Genomic DNA, 14,937 nt, shown 5'->3' with positions numbered 1-14,937 from the left:
CAGAAGTATAAGAAGCTGCCCTGGTGAGCTGCAGCAGCTTTGCCCTAGAGTGGCCCCTGCACCCTCTACCCACTGCAGCAGTCTGGCAGTGCGGGCTACTGCCTGGCTGTGACCTGCTGCCACTTGCAACAGCATCCACCCTCTTGGACTTGCGGCCCCATGGCTTTGTCCCTTCCAGACCGGGATGGGGACAACATGGCCACCTGGGCTGTGGTACGGGCATTGCAGCAGAGTCACCTGCCACCTCTGGGTCAGCTGCAGTGGGCCCTGGCTGCACAGGCAGCTGACCCAGAGGTGGCACATGGGGGACAATGCACATGGGGGCAGCATGCGCCGCTTCTCAGAGAAGCGGCAATGCCCAGAGAAGCGGCGCATGCTGCCCCCGTGTGCACTGCTCTGCTTTTTTTTTTTTCGTGTGACACTGCTGCCATTCTTCTGGTGTCATCTGGGCAGCTTTGCCATCTGGGCATCTATCGCCCGGAAGATACGCTCATTGCAGTGGCCTGCTTTGAACTGTCAAAGTGTGTCTTCCTGGTCCCAAATGGCCAGGTCAACCACCTTGTCCGCCCTCCAGCTAGGTCCCCAACACCGGCCTTGGCCAGGCTCCTCTGCCTGGGTCTCTCCACTTGCCTCACCAGCAGGGATCCTGATTTTGTCTGTTTAAAAATTGCAAATTCTCTGATAAAAATCCCAAATTCTCTGGTTAAAATACCCAAAATCCATATCTTTCCAAGATTAAAATGAAATGCCATTATATATATAGGTATCAGTAGGGCAATGTTTGATTGATATATTTACAGTTATAAAGCAGTTTGGAAGCCTACCAGTGCCTTAATCATTATAATAAAATACATTCTAAATATCTATATACTTTTGCTTTTGTTTTTTTTATCATAGAAAATCAGAGCTCCCCCTGCCCCCTTTGCTCACCAGGTTGCTGGTTTAGCTGCAGCTGTCCCTGTAGCAGCTTTGTGGTGCTAAGCAGCACTGTATGCTGGTGCTCTGTCCGTGCCCATGCTCTTGCCCCTCACTCCCAACACACAGCCCTGCCAGTGCCCCTCATTCCTGACCCACAGCCCCTGCCTGCCCCTCACTTGCTCCCTCCTCACAGCAGCTCCCTCTCTGCACCAGGACATGAGTCCAGCTGCAGCTGTCCCACCTGCTGCTTTGTGGCTCTGAGCAGTGCCAGCCCTTGCTGTTCTGCTCTCTAAGCCTGTGCCCAGGCCCCAACAATCCCCATGCCCTTCCTGGGAAGCCCTTGACTGGAGCTCAGGGACTGGGCTGGGCAAGCCCCTTCCCTTCCAGTCTGGCCTCCCCTGGCACTGGCTACCCTATGGGGGCAGGGGGTTTCCAAGCCCTGCTTTGGCAGCAGCTCCTACACAGAGTGCCCCCGCTGGCCTCCACATCTCTCTCTCTCACACACACACCTCTGCTGCCACCCCTGGCCCATCACGTACACCCACAGAGTCCGCTGCCACCTCAGTCCCCCGCTTGCTCTGCCACCTCCACCCCTCCCAGCAACCCATCACACCCCCAAAGTGGTTCCCAGGACCAGGAGCCCCACCTGCCCCGCTCAAGCCAGGGCCACATGTCCCAGTACAGGCATGAGCACAGGGCAGGGCCGCAGTGCAGCAGCTGTCCATGTGGCTGCAGCTCCCACCAGCAGGTCCTGTCCCAGGACTGGTGGCTGGGCACACAGGGTGTGAGATTTGTGAGGGGAATGTGGGGTTTGGGGGGAGGGGGGTTGTGATTGGGTATGTGGGTGGGTGTGGGTGAATGTGTGGGGTTTGTGGAGGATGGGGGGGGGTTGTGGATATGTGTTTGGGTTTGTGCCTGAAGAGCCAGTGGCACAAACATCAATAAACCCCCCAACCATACAAAATGTATTTGGGTTTGTGCACATTGTGCAATTGATTTTTGTGCCACTGGATCTTTAGGCTCTTCAACCACCCTCCCCCCCCCCCCCCCTTGGCACAGTCTCCACTGGCCACGGCAACAGCCAGCAGTGGGCCCTCAGGGTGCTCATGGCCCACTGCACACAGACCCCCCTAAGTTCCAGGGGCTACATGTGGTGCATGGAGCCCTCCTGGCCTGATGTCATGCAAGTCCCCCAGGTCCCCCACGGCGATCCTAATTCCTCACACATGCCCAGATGTCACCACAGCTTAACATGCAGAATCATCTCCAACCATAGCTAAAGTCTGAAACAGGCCCAGGGTTCTGTAGCTCTTCAAGTCAAACTCTGCTTTGTGTGTAAAATATGTGGTAACAGTCAGCTCCTGCTGGGAACTAGAAACCTGCTTATGAATTACAGCTGTAAGAGTTAGGGCTGGTGACAGGATGCTTTACTGGGGCTGGGAACAGGAACACCAACCTGCAGAGATAATTAGGCAGTTGTTGCTAGGAGGCTTCAGAGCTGCTTTCTAAAGTTATCCTAAAGTGATGGCTGCTTTGTTTTGATTTTTTTAAAATTTTTATAGCTGGGTGCAGCTGGCTCAAAATCAGCCTCAAAAGGAATGAGATGTTGTTAATCCCCAATTTCTACTTTTCTGAAACAGGGAGACAGAACAGCTACTTTGCTTTGCCTTTAAAATTTAGTAATGAACACAATATATTTGCTGCTCTTTAATGTCACTAACATTGGAATAACTTCACTAAAGCCATGGAGTCTATATTTGTATGTATGTCTTCATCTTTAGACCTATATGGATCTACACACTAAAATTATGTAACCTTCTTTTCCTTCATAACTCCGCACATGTACCAACATGGCAAGTTTAGTTTTTATATTCCTTGGTTCCCAACTAAATAAAGAATATTTATTATGGTTAGCATTAATATGTCTGTGCTACAATTTAGATCAGTGACACTCAGTCCTGGCATCTTAAAAGTCAAGTGATCAGACACTGTGAGTCAAAAAGCCACAACGATATGCAAACCTCTAAGGGAATTGTGCCAGACATAGTCCTATTCACAAGAAAAAAATACAGTACATCAGTTGAGAGAGAGAGACTGTTTGTGACTCCAGGAGAGGTATGCCCAATACATGGGATAAAATAAAAATTGATAATGTTTTCTGTGAAGAACCTCAGGTAATAAGTTGAAGCACCTAGGAGTATCGCTAATGTAGGTCACTTATTATCATGCTATAGTTACATACATTTGTTCAATCTCTTCATACACCATGCTGGACTTCCATTAAAATAGTAGAAACTAAAGGCTAAACCCCATTTCTCAGTTAAGGAAAACGAGGGAGAAAGACCAATTTCCTCAGAATCAATGCTGAGGGGCAGTATTTAACTCACACTGCGTCTTCCTTGCAAAAAATCCCTGTGTTTTTGTACTGTGGGAGTTAACAGAAGCAGAAATGAAACACTGCATTTTTTCCCTCAATACCAACTATTTCCATGCTGATAATTTTAGCAGAGAAATTATGGAAGAGATGAGAGTAAAATTCATTGAGGGAAGGGAACTGGAGTGACTGTTGAGATAAATGTAAAGGGTAGCAAGGCAAAGGGACATAAAGATGGGGAAATGAGAGACAAAGATGGAGAGGAGGATGGGAAAGGTCCTCAAAGTAATTCCCCACAGAGGGAGGCTGAGTGTAACAGTCAGGTGCTTAAATAATAATGACAATATCTAAAAGTTGAGTTATTACAGAAGGGCCATATGCTCCCTTTGCTCTTTGTGCAAAGTCTTTGGCATCAGCAAGAGATCTGCTGAGTAAAGAGGTGAATGAGTTTCTTACATATAAATTCTAGGCTACGGACCTTAATTAGGAGTCATTTTTGGCCCCCTTCACAGAATAAGTCAGTGGGACAAGTAGATAGTATTTCAATGCCAGAGGAAGCAATGGTGAATGTACTGCCAACTAAGCTGAAAATTTAAGTCATCTTCAGCCACCTGGGACCTACCTTCCTCTCTGTTCTGGCCCAAATACCATAGAGAGGAGGTAGAAGTTACTGGGGCTGGAAAACAGAGTTGACTCATTTTTTCCCCAATGACTTCAAGCACAATTTGTATGTTTGATGTGTTTCAGCAGCAGAAAAATCATTAAGAGACATTCAAAGAACAACACTGAAAGCAGAAGTGCAAAGGGAGTGAAATCTAATTACTGTAACGGGCCTGGGAAGAGGTGGGAGTGTCCAGTCTGGTGAGGAGCTGGCCCAGATTCTGTGCTCCACAAGGCATCACCTATTTAACATGGCTGAAGCATCTGCACTTGACAGAGATCCTCTCCTTGCCTACAAAAAGGACAATTCATCAGTGAGAACAAAAGACCTTGGAGCATCCCTCTTTGGCCCTTTATTTCCTGACAGCAGGAGTCATGAATGATGAGGATGCTGAGGGTTAAAGTAAAAATTAAAAATAAAATCACTGTCTAGGAAAACATAGACGAACAGGGCAGCTAAATCTCTGGCAAATGAGAATACTCTCGGCATTTGGAGTCCTGATTTACTTTATCTGGAGGGAGAGATAAGGACTCCATAGTACAGCAGCATCTAATAAACGATGCCTGCAGCGCAATAACAAGAGAGAGCTCTTCACTTTATTTATTTATTTTGTCGTTAATTTAGTGTTCCTGAAAGCACGGGGCTTTTTACGCAGCCTACAGCTGACGCAGCCATGTGCTGAACAGGCTGCTGTCTGTGCACAGCTCTGCTAACTAGGCAGATGATCTTCTTCAGCCCTTACCTGTGGTGTCCAGTGTTTTAATAGTCCTGCCCTTGCCTTTCCCTAGATACCTCAGCACAGTTAACACCAGGCAGGGAGGCAGTGCTATGTAGTGCATATAGCACTGGGACGGGACTCACACCTATATTCTATTCCTGACTGCCACAGAATAAGCTCTATGGATGAAAAGGGCTAGTTAAAACCCAGGTAGGATGATAACAACAACAGCAATGACATTCTGGCCCATAGCATGCATGGTTTAGAGACTTTGGACACGTCTACAAGTTCTTAATGCACTTTTGCTAATGCATATTAAATTTAGTACCTCCAACGTGAGGGTGCCTGTATACGTGCTGCGGGGCTGCTCTGATGCGCTCTAGTTACAATGCGTCGGAGCAGACTTGATTAACTGAGTCCTCTGGAGCGTGATAATTACCACACTCCAGTCAGCCTCTGAGTTTCGTGTATTAGCATCCCCATGCTTCAAAATGGCAGCAGGGTGCTTGAACTAAAGCTCATTCAACGAGCTTTAGTTCAAGTGCCCCCTACCACCATTTTGAAGCATGGGGATGCTAATACACAAAACACTGCAGCACTTTAATTATAGCAGCTCTCAGAGCCACTCTATTTAAAGTGCCCCTCTCCACCCCTGGAGCGTGTGTAAAAGTGCCTGAGGTACTAGAAAAAAACACATTAGCCTATTTTAATGTGCGTTAGTGAAAGCACATTTTTTTTGGTGACACTTTAATGTGCATTAAAATAGGCTAATGAGCATTAAAGCACACATGTAGATGTGCTCAGTGTATTGTTATAAGACCTGCTATGGACTCCCTGAGTCACTCTCGGCCTAATCCTCAGGGATATTTAGACACATAAAGACCTATCAGAATTTGTGCCTTGGTGTTTTTGCACCTAATTTCCCCATCTGTAATATGGAGGTCATAGTACTGTCCTGCCCTAACTCACAGTGTGACCACATAAAAGGAGTGAGGTGCTCAAATGGTACAATAAAAGGAACACTATGAGTCCTTAGGAGAAGAGGGTCATTTCTATGGATGGAGACTTGCACTGTTGTTCCTCTCCCATGCCTATACACACATCTCTGTATGGCAGAGCATCAGCAGAGTGCAGGCAAGCTCTGTGGGAGCTTGTCTGTGGAGCAGCAGGGAAAAGCCTCCTCCAGGAACCATTCTAAGAGGGAAGGTGGGTGGCAGAGCACATCTGGTATCTGCCACTTTAAGAGCTGGCAGCAGGGGATACCCCATCTCTGATGAGCAGCCACTATAGATCCAGGACAGCAGAGGAAGAAACATTTCCTGGTGGAGCTCCTGCTCCCGCAACAACTAGGGGGTAAGGGCAGGAGCTTATGGGGATGGCTTTTAGGCTCTTGGTCCTAGGTATGACTTGAAACTGCACCCTGCTGGGGAAGGGTGGCTTGGTGGTGCTCCTAGGTGCATTGGAGCCCCCAGGAAATGCCAGGCCAGTTACCTCCCCAGTGAAAGGCAAGGAGGGGTGCCTTAACCCCAGCTCCTGCCTTTGGGTGGGTTATTTAACACCAGTAACCATAGAGGGTCAGGCATGTCCTGGTGTGGCACCTGAGCCCTGTGGGGTATAAGACCCCAGAGTGTGGGTAGTGGGGCCAGGCACAGCTGCAGCCACCTGAGCCTGTGTGGGGTGCAAGACCCCAGAGAGGGAGAGTTGTGGGCCAGGCATGCCAATAAGTGGCACCTGAGCCTGCAGGGGTGTTCAACCCCAGGCCCCAGAGTAGGGGGCGGAGTACGTGCCTCAGTGGAGGTGGAGGTGCAGAGTGGGGTGCAGAGGGGCACCTAAAGGGCTGCACGAGGGTGGCAGTTATAAGGCCCTGGAGAGAGGGGCGAGTAGAGAGCAGTAGTTGAGAGCCCCTCTGAACACAGGGGCATGAGATAAGGCACTGCAAGTAAGAGGTGTGAGTTGGGTCCCTGTGAGCAGGGGGCTTGAGGATAGGTCCTGCTAGCATGGGGACTGAGTTAGGTCTAGGTAAGCCTTTGGGCACCTGAGGTTGCAGGTGGGCCTAAGGCCAATTTGGGGGGAGGCAGAGGAGGAGTCACAGGTAAACAATGGGGCAAGTTAGGAGCCCCTTGATTGAGAGCAGCTGGGTGAATGGCCCAGCGAGAGACCATAGGTTGAGTCAGCCCAGTGTTCTGTAAACCGCCCAGCGCTCACTCAAATAAGGGTAGCAGGAGATGCCCAAAAGGCTGCGTGCTTGCTGGCCAGGGAGTGATGGGAATCAAGCCCGAAGACTCCCCTAAGATAGGGCAGGATGAGTGTGGCCCCAGGGACAGGAGGGATGGTATGCGTGAGGCCCAGGGAAGGCAGTATGAAAGAGACTGGGTGAGAGTCAGTGGAGTGAGAGAGGCCTCAGTGAGAGGGAGGTGGTATGAGTGTGGCCCGTAATAGGGCAGAATATGAGAGGCCTAACACTGTGCTGAGTTGGGCCCGGCCTCAGGCCAGAACAGAGCACAGCTGTTAGAAACATCTGCGAGGCATGCGACACGTTAATGGATGGTAGGAACGTGTACTTTTGGCCCTTAGACATCAGGGCTCTCAAAGGGCAACCTCCTGCCTAATTACCAACTAATTACTAAACAGCAAGGTGTGGCAGGAAAGAGAGGCAGGCAGCATGCCCAGGGGAGGTGGGAGACCAGCACTGGCTGGTTGGAGACCTCCCACATTGTCACATTCTAACCTGCAAATATAGTACTGGAGAACCCATTGTTCATACCTGGTCTTACTACAGCAGAAATTATCAAGTGAGCCAGGAGCCTGAGATGTGGATATGTAAAAACAATGCTGACACCACTACACGCATTTTCAGCTGTGATATCTGGTGCAATAATTTAATCTGAATTCTTAAAGGTGAAAGATGGAAAAATTAGAAAAACACCATGTTGTTGAAACATTGTTGGTTTTTTGCAAAAGTTTTTTTAAAAATCCATTAGTTGCTCAACCCAAAAGCACCCTCATTCCCCCGCTGTCTCTCTGAGGGCTTCAGCCCAGCAGAAGAGGTGGCACATCCCCTTACTAGATAATACTTTACTGCGTTGGCTTTCCTCATTCCTGCCCCCATGTCGATCATTCTCTCCAAGCTGTCCCCAATTCCATTAGTCACGTCGGGGCAATGCTCAGGTACTTGGCTTAGATTTTGCCCTTCCCAGTACAGCACATGTCTGAATTTCTTCTCAGTGGGACCAATCTGCTTTCTTTAAAACCACCTGTCTGAATCCACCTGTTGATGCCACTGTCTAAAAAACTGCAAGAAACCAGCCAACCTACTAGAATCCAGTCTAAAGAAACATGGGAAACCAATACCATCTGAGAGCTTGGCATTCCACCTTCTGTATGATCAGCATTAGTTTTTATCTGTAGAAGCAAGTGAACTTTCAGCTAACCATAACATGGTTCAACTGGATCAGAACAAGATGGCAACTAAAAAAGCTGGTTTCTGAGATCTTTTATTGTGTGACATGAATGAGAAAGGACTTCTGTTAATTTTTGCAAGTGGATCTACCTGTTCACATGTACTGTGCCAGTGCCTCAAGACTTCAGCAATGAGCAAAGACCTTGTTAGGTGTTATTTCATCACGTAAGAAACAAGACATTCTCTTTCTCAAAGAGGTTACAATTTGCTGGCAATTACAACAAATTTAAAACAATCATTTGGTTGACCCTAAATGAAAGTTACCTTTAGATTTTTCATAGACAAGAAAAAAATGATTTCGGCTCATTTTCTTTTAGACCTGAGCATTGTTTTAACATTTTTTTCAAACAAAATTTTAAAACTTTTTAAAGTGAGAACATGATTTCAATTCTAAAAATCAAAATGTTTCATTTTGAAAATGCTTAGACTTTTTCAGTCAATTCAGTAAAGCGGAAATCAATTGGCAAAGCATTTTAAACATTGCCCTGTCTGCATTTTTGCCCTCTCCCCTCCCCACCCTCACGCATCAACTGAAACAATTCACCTGACACAATAGGAGGAAACATGATGAAGCAATTCTGGTTATCCTGACAGCACACCAGCTGCCTAACCATTGTTGATATAAAGCATGGAAGCAGAGGTGAGTATTAAATGATTTGAAGGAGGACGATGAAGTGGAGATGCCTACAGGGAGTGACCTTGAAAAAGTCTGAAAGTTCTTGTGCAGAAGAGGATGATAAAAGCTGACATCTAAGGCAAAGCAGAGGTGGGATTTGATAGCTTAATAGCATGTGAAGGATGACAAATAGACTGGAGGTAGACCAAAAAGGGCAAGAAATGTGGAAGCAAGTCATTTGTGTTCAATGGTACTGAGATAGGGAGAGATGCAAAGAAAGAGATGCTGGAAATCAACACAGGACAAGAAAATGAGGCAGGAAATTGATCCCTCTATTTGTTTCAACACTGTGATGTACAAGCCTCAGAAAACGAAGAGACTAAACATGGTTTAAAACATTAATGATAACACCAACTGGCAGTGCATACTGTGTGACTCATGCTAAGTGATGACCTGCCAGAAGCTGGTGAGGTTGACATGGAAAGTATTATATTGACATAGAGTTAGAAAGCTGGCAGTTGGCTACTGCCATGGGCATTCGCTGTAAGCAAAGCAAGAAGGCACTGGCTTCCTTGACCAAATGTTTGCTTATGGCTTAGAAAAAGGGGTAGTTGGCACTGTCACCAGAGCTTTTGGGGGAACACAGGGAGGTGACATTAGGTTCTTGTCATAGATGTTAGGTGGGGTGAGGAGTTACTGGAGGAACAAGGTTTCTTTGCACAGCTGAGCAAATAATTTGTGACAAAATATTTATAAGGTAAATATACTTCTTCAGTGGCTGATGGTAAGAATACAATGCCCTCAGAAATAGGCGCTAGTGCTGCCTCTAGAGCTGAGAGTAGGGTGGCCATCACAGAGGACAGTTGGTTATCCTCTGTCCTCTATTGATATGAAACGAGATGCCTTTATGTCCTCTATTTTTCTCTTGAAGACATAAAGGCATCAGGTTTCATATCAAAAGAAGACAGAGGACAGAGTAGCAAAAACAGGAACGTCTTCTATGATGGTCACCCTAGCTGAGAGTCAAAATGTGACCCCAGAGATAGGGTCAGATTATCAGATTACTTCTCCCTCTGAACCTGCATTAGGCATGAAGTCAAGGCTTTGCCCATTTCCCATCAGCCCACTCATTCCCTGGCTATCTACACAAGAAAGGAATATAGGCCTGAACGCAGCAAAACAGCTAAGAAAAGGTACCTTTGATACATGACCCAGCAACAGCTTTAGGGGAAGGACTCATCCTCTTTCCACCGTGCCAAGAGAAGCTAGGGGAAAATCTACAACTTGGGTGGAGGGAGTTGTTTTGTTTCTATGGTACCTGTGAGGTTTTGTGCCCTAATAAACTGTGCCCTGGGCAATGGGTGGAAATGGGCATTCGTGCACTGGTTCCTTTGTGGGATGGTGAGAGAATGAATGTATCAGTTTACACACAGCCCTACAGAGGTGGGGAAATGTGATGTGGGTGGCTGGCATGGACACGTAGGCAAACAACAGTCTTGCTCTTTGTCGGCAAAAGATGAGCAGATGGCATTTTTGTCATTTATATATTTGGTATTCAAAATCATTTGACAGTTTTGTTTTTTTCTTTTAATCTGTCTTGCTATTTGATCCTCATTCCAGTTGTGATTGGTCTCATCGATCATGTGGTACCACTTCTGCTCTGATGACTGGATGAGAAAAATTCTTGGTGACTTTTCTAATGCACATGCTTGTGGAAAGCCCATTTAAAGCTGACTTTTCTGGGGGCCCTCGAGTTTGTGAGCCTAGCGCTCGCTTTCCACCAACACCTGTGCTAACAATACTTAACTGCACAGGAATGACCACAGAAGGGCTTTGAAGATGGCCCGATCAAACTGGAATTTCAGTTTGAATTAATAGTAGCACAACATGTCACTGGTATTATTCATCCAGCTGGATTCTCATATCATGTTTGCTGGAGACAAGAGTTCTCTCACGTACCTTTGTGAATGATCACATGGAAAATGAACACGGGACTGGGGTGAAATTCATTTGGGCTTTTCTTAGCTGAAGCACAGTAGCAACATACACTTCACCAGTCCCCGGCCCAGTGCCAGCGGGGTGTGTGTTGCACAGCCTCTGCCACACCTACCATTCCCTGAGGGCTGAAATAGCCAGCCACAGCCATACACAGCTAATTATACAAAGGGTGACTAGTTCTGTTTCAGCACAGAAAAAGGGTACCTGCACCTTGGACCGTCACCTTTGAGGCGGTCTTTTGTGCAAGCAGATGCCTCACCATAACCCATATGTAGGGTTTAAACAGTGTGGAGAGCCTTTCACTACCTCACATTTAGGCAAATGTTACTCCATGGCCCCCAGAGCCCTACCTTGCACTGCCAGAGTAAGGGGAGGGCAAATGTGCCTGAAGTCACCTTCACTTTCTCTCGATTCCCAGAGTAGCTGGGGGAAGCCTGCTATGGAGCAGTGGAACTGTGTAACTAAAGGAAGGAAAAGGCAACTTTATTTGATCCCCTTGGGCATTAATTCATTTGACTTAATATCCCTTTGCCATGCAGGGTCCTCACCATGTTTTCTGTTTAACAAAGCCTCCAACCATCCATTGCTGCCAGCACCCATTGGTTATTATTACTGCAGCAAAAGCTAATCAGAGCTATGATCAACTCATTACCCAGAGAAATCGTGTCTCTCAGACAAAGCAGCAATTTAGTCTGAGTCATTGCAGCATCTCTGAGTATATCCAAAACCATAAAACCTGGGTAAACCAGATTAGTGACAGAACTGCCACATTCTCTTTCTTGAGGACAGGCTTGAGAGGCTGAATATACGCTGCCTAATCTAAACATGGTATGAAGTAGGAAAGCCTCCTGCCTTTTTTGTTCTATTAATTAAGAATTCAGAGAAATTCAATGGCCCACTTATGTGTTTTCTCTGCATTATAAGTCTTCAAAGGGACATGAGAGTTTTCATCGCTATGGGACAAGCTGACAAAGTGCTGAGGGCAATTATAAATGATAAATATGGACAAGGATAAACCCCACCTCATGCTTGTGTACACAGAACAACACGAATAGCTCATGCATGGCATCCATTGTTGCATCAGTAAGTAGGATACTGTTGAATACAGTTTGAGAAACCAATCCTGCAGCAGTGTGTGGCGGGGAGGGTATGTATGGGGGTGCATTTTCTTATGTTCAGATCGAGTCTGCTGGATCTTTCTAAGCAGAACGCTCCAGAGTGCTGCAGCACCTTGTGTATTCCGTGTCCCCGCCTTTCATAATTCAGCATTTGTTCCAGATTCCCCTCCACACAGTCAGCTATAATCCCAGTATGATGTTCACAGATCCAGGTTTTCCGTTTGCTGTGAAAAAAAATGTGGATTTTCTTCTCTGAAGGAGAAAAACACAGGAAATGGTAGGTTTCCCCTTGCAGGCTGGCAGAGTTCCAGCCTGAAAGGGGCTGTTTCGGGCTGCAGGGAATGGGATGCAGGGGGTATGTGGTAGGGCATTGTTGGTGCCTGCCACTTGAAGGGCTGGAGCAGGCAGCAGCCAGGTGCTCGAGTAGGGAAGCCTTTTTGAGACCCAGGATACATATAGGGTGAAGCAGCAGTTTGCTTCTGGCAGCCATGAGAGAGACATCAGCTGTCAGAGCTCTGGCTCTGGAACAGCTTGGAGGTAAGGACAGGAGCTTATGTGGATGGTTTGGAGGCTCCTGGTCCTGGGCATGACCTAAAACTGCACCATGCCCAGGATGGGTGGCCTGGTGGGGCTCCTGGTGTTGCGGGAGCCCCCAGGAAATGCCAGGGCAGTTATCACCCTGGTGAAAGGCAGGTCGGGGTCCCTTAATAACCCCAGCCCCAACAACCGGGTGAATAACCCCATAGTAGGGCCTGAAAAGGTGGACCCATGTAAAAGAGTGTGGGCTAGTTGCTCAGAAGCCTGACTTAAGTTACCCTTGACTGCTCAATGCTGGGGCCAGGACCAGAAGGGTCAAAAAGGCCAGAAGCCCACTGCGAGTGATGCCCGGAGTCGAGGGCCCGCGGTTCCGACTGGCCTGGAGGTGAGGCCGGGGCCTGTGTGCCCAAAGGTCTGGGCGGGGGGGGTCACACCCGAGAGGGGGAAGAGTGCAGGGAACTAGGCAGCCCAGAATGAGGGTGGAGTAGGCCACCTGATTAGGAGGGATCTAGCTGGGGTCCAGACTAGAGGGTTATGGGGCCCAGTGTGGGGCTAGAGATGTTAAGAGCTTAAATGCCATCTGTGAGGCATGGGCTGCGGTGTAGGGAAGGTTCAGAGCCACAGATAACACCCCCTGGCATCAGGGTGCAAAAATGGGCAGCTTCCTGCCTAATTAACACATAATTAATTATGTATCATCAAGGCATGGCAGATGAAAGAGGTGGGTGGGTGGTTAGCCCAGAAACAGGTGGGCAGGAAGTCCCCCTGTTACAGAGTGCCATGTGCACATATGTGTGTGTGTGTGTGTGTGTGTGTGTGTGTGTGTGTGTGTGTGTGTGTGTGTGTGTGTGTGTGTGCCAGAAATACAGCCAGGCAGCAGAGAGCAGGTCCCTCAGCTGCCTACAGGTAAGTCTGCGGAGGGGATGGGGCATACGGGGACAGGGAAGGGAGGGTGGGGGAACAGACTGAGGCCCCCTCATTGTGGGAGGAAGTGGGGCAGGATTGGTGGCTGGGGTGGGAGCTAGGGGTGCTGCCCAGGTAGGCTGGTGCCAGGGATGGGGGCAGGAATGCCTATGCACAAATCTGGGGGTGGGGGGGCGGAGCAGGGGAGGGAGGCTTAGTGGTGCTGCCACCGCTGGGAGCCCCATGCCAGCCATGCCACCAGGGTAAGGCACCCCCTGGCCACCTGGCAGCAGTGGGGGGCACACCTCCATGCTGCCACCACTGCCCTCACTGCTGCTGGGTGGGCAGGGGTGCCTCACTTTTGTGGCACTGCTGATGCAGGGCTCCCAGCAGTGGCTGCAGCACCAACCCCCTCCACCCTCCAACACCGGGTCCTGCCCCCTGGCCTGTGGAGACCACCAGGGGGAGGGCAGCAGAGTGGGGAGCCTTGAGACCCGCAGTGGGCAGCCTGCATCCTCTCCCGCCCCCCACAGGCTCCACTCAGCAATGCTTCACCTATGCCACCCAGGGGAGAGCGGTCATGTGTCTCACCTTCGCATTTTGAAAAGGTGGTCACTCTAGTCCTGTCTGGGGTGGCAGGGCAAAACAAGACACCTGAAATAGGACTGCAGTGAGCTGCAGTAAGCAATATGACCCCTTTATGAAGAGATTTTCAAAGGCACACAGGGATGTAGGGGCAGGACTCCACTGAGAGTTGGGTAGCTAAGTTTCCTTTGTGGCATACAGCTGCAAGGAGACATCATGGGCAATACATTTTGTGCAATACATTTTGACAGCTCCTGTGTTTCAGCCATATATCTTGTGGTATTTGGTGTGGGGGAGGAATTGTTATGTTGTTTTGTTTTTTGAAGTCTCAGGTCCAGGAATCTTCCAATTAACTGAAAATCACATCTTTTGTTTTTTCTAGATCTCATGATTGCAAAAGGACTCATGATTTTTGCATGCTTTGAGTTAGCATTAATAAACATACATCACCTCTAACTGGAGAGACCACCAGAAGTCTCTGAGGAAAGTACAGTATCTGAACATACTCAGCCTGCCAACCAAGTGGAAGATTGTGGCAAGAACCATAAGGCAAAGTTCACAAGCATTTGTAAGGTGTTCAGAATAAGCAACTACAAAAAAACAGATTTTGCTGGTTACAACTTTCAGTCAAGAAAAGCTATTGTTGACCAATGGCCAGGAAGTTTGCAAATCACTCTGTAAAATCTCTCAGTGTCACACATGAAAGAAGCCTCAGCCTCCCACATGAGAGAAGCAAAGAACAGCACACAGGAGTTTTGTTGTGTGCCTGTCATAATGTTGCCCCAGTAAATGATTCCTCTTGATCCAGATTTAATCCAATAAAGAAGACAGAATAAGACTGTAAATGTCAAATTTAGTTGAGAAATCTGACCCGTCGGTTATACAAACAGCTTAATCTAATTAGAGCTACTTACCGGAATAAAATAAAATACCCGTTGTATTAAGACTCATAAACAAGCATGTTAAGATAACATGAAGGAAAGGGAATCCTAACTGAAATTGTCAAAATCTAGAAAATTCAGGGTCATTCTTGCATCAGTGATTTAGAG

At 47.8% G+C, this 14,937-nt stretch overlaps 1 long non-coding RNA gene across 1 annotated transcript in view; it reads left to right on the top strand.

The window, feature by feature from the left end:
• Window positions 1-14,726, top strand: part of LOC109280902 (uncharacterized) — a 29,231-nt gene extending 14,505 nt beyond the window's left edge. The window contains exon 2 of the long non-coding RNA XR_002087361.2: window positions 14,271-14,726. This is a non-coding gene — a long non-coding RNA (uncharacterized LOC109280902). The remainder of the gene's footprint in view (window positions 1-14,270) is intronic.
• Window positions 14,727-14,937: the final 211 nt, after the last annotated feature.

Source organism: Alligator mississippiensis, chromosome 9 (genome assembly GCF_030867095.1).
Source record: "Alligator mississippiensis isolate rAllMis1 chromosome 9, rAllMis1, whole genome shotgun sequence".
In the NCBI taxonomy this organism is placed as follows: Eukaryota; Metazoa; Chordata; order Crocodylia; family Alligatoridae; genus Alligator; species Alligator mississippiensis.
The sequence above is the reverse complement of the archived record's forward strand: the minus strand, read 5'-3'. Positions and strand labels throughout refer to the sequence as shown.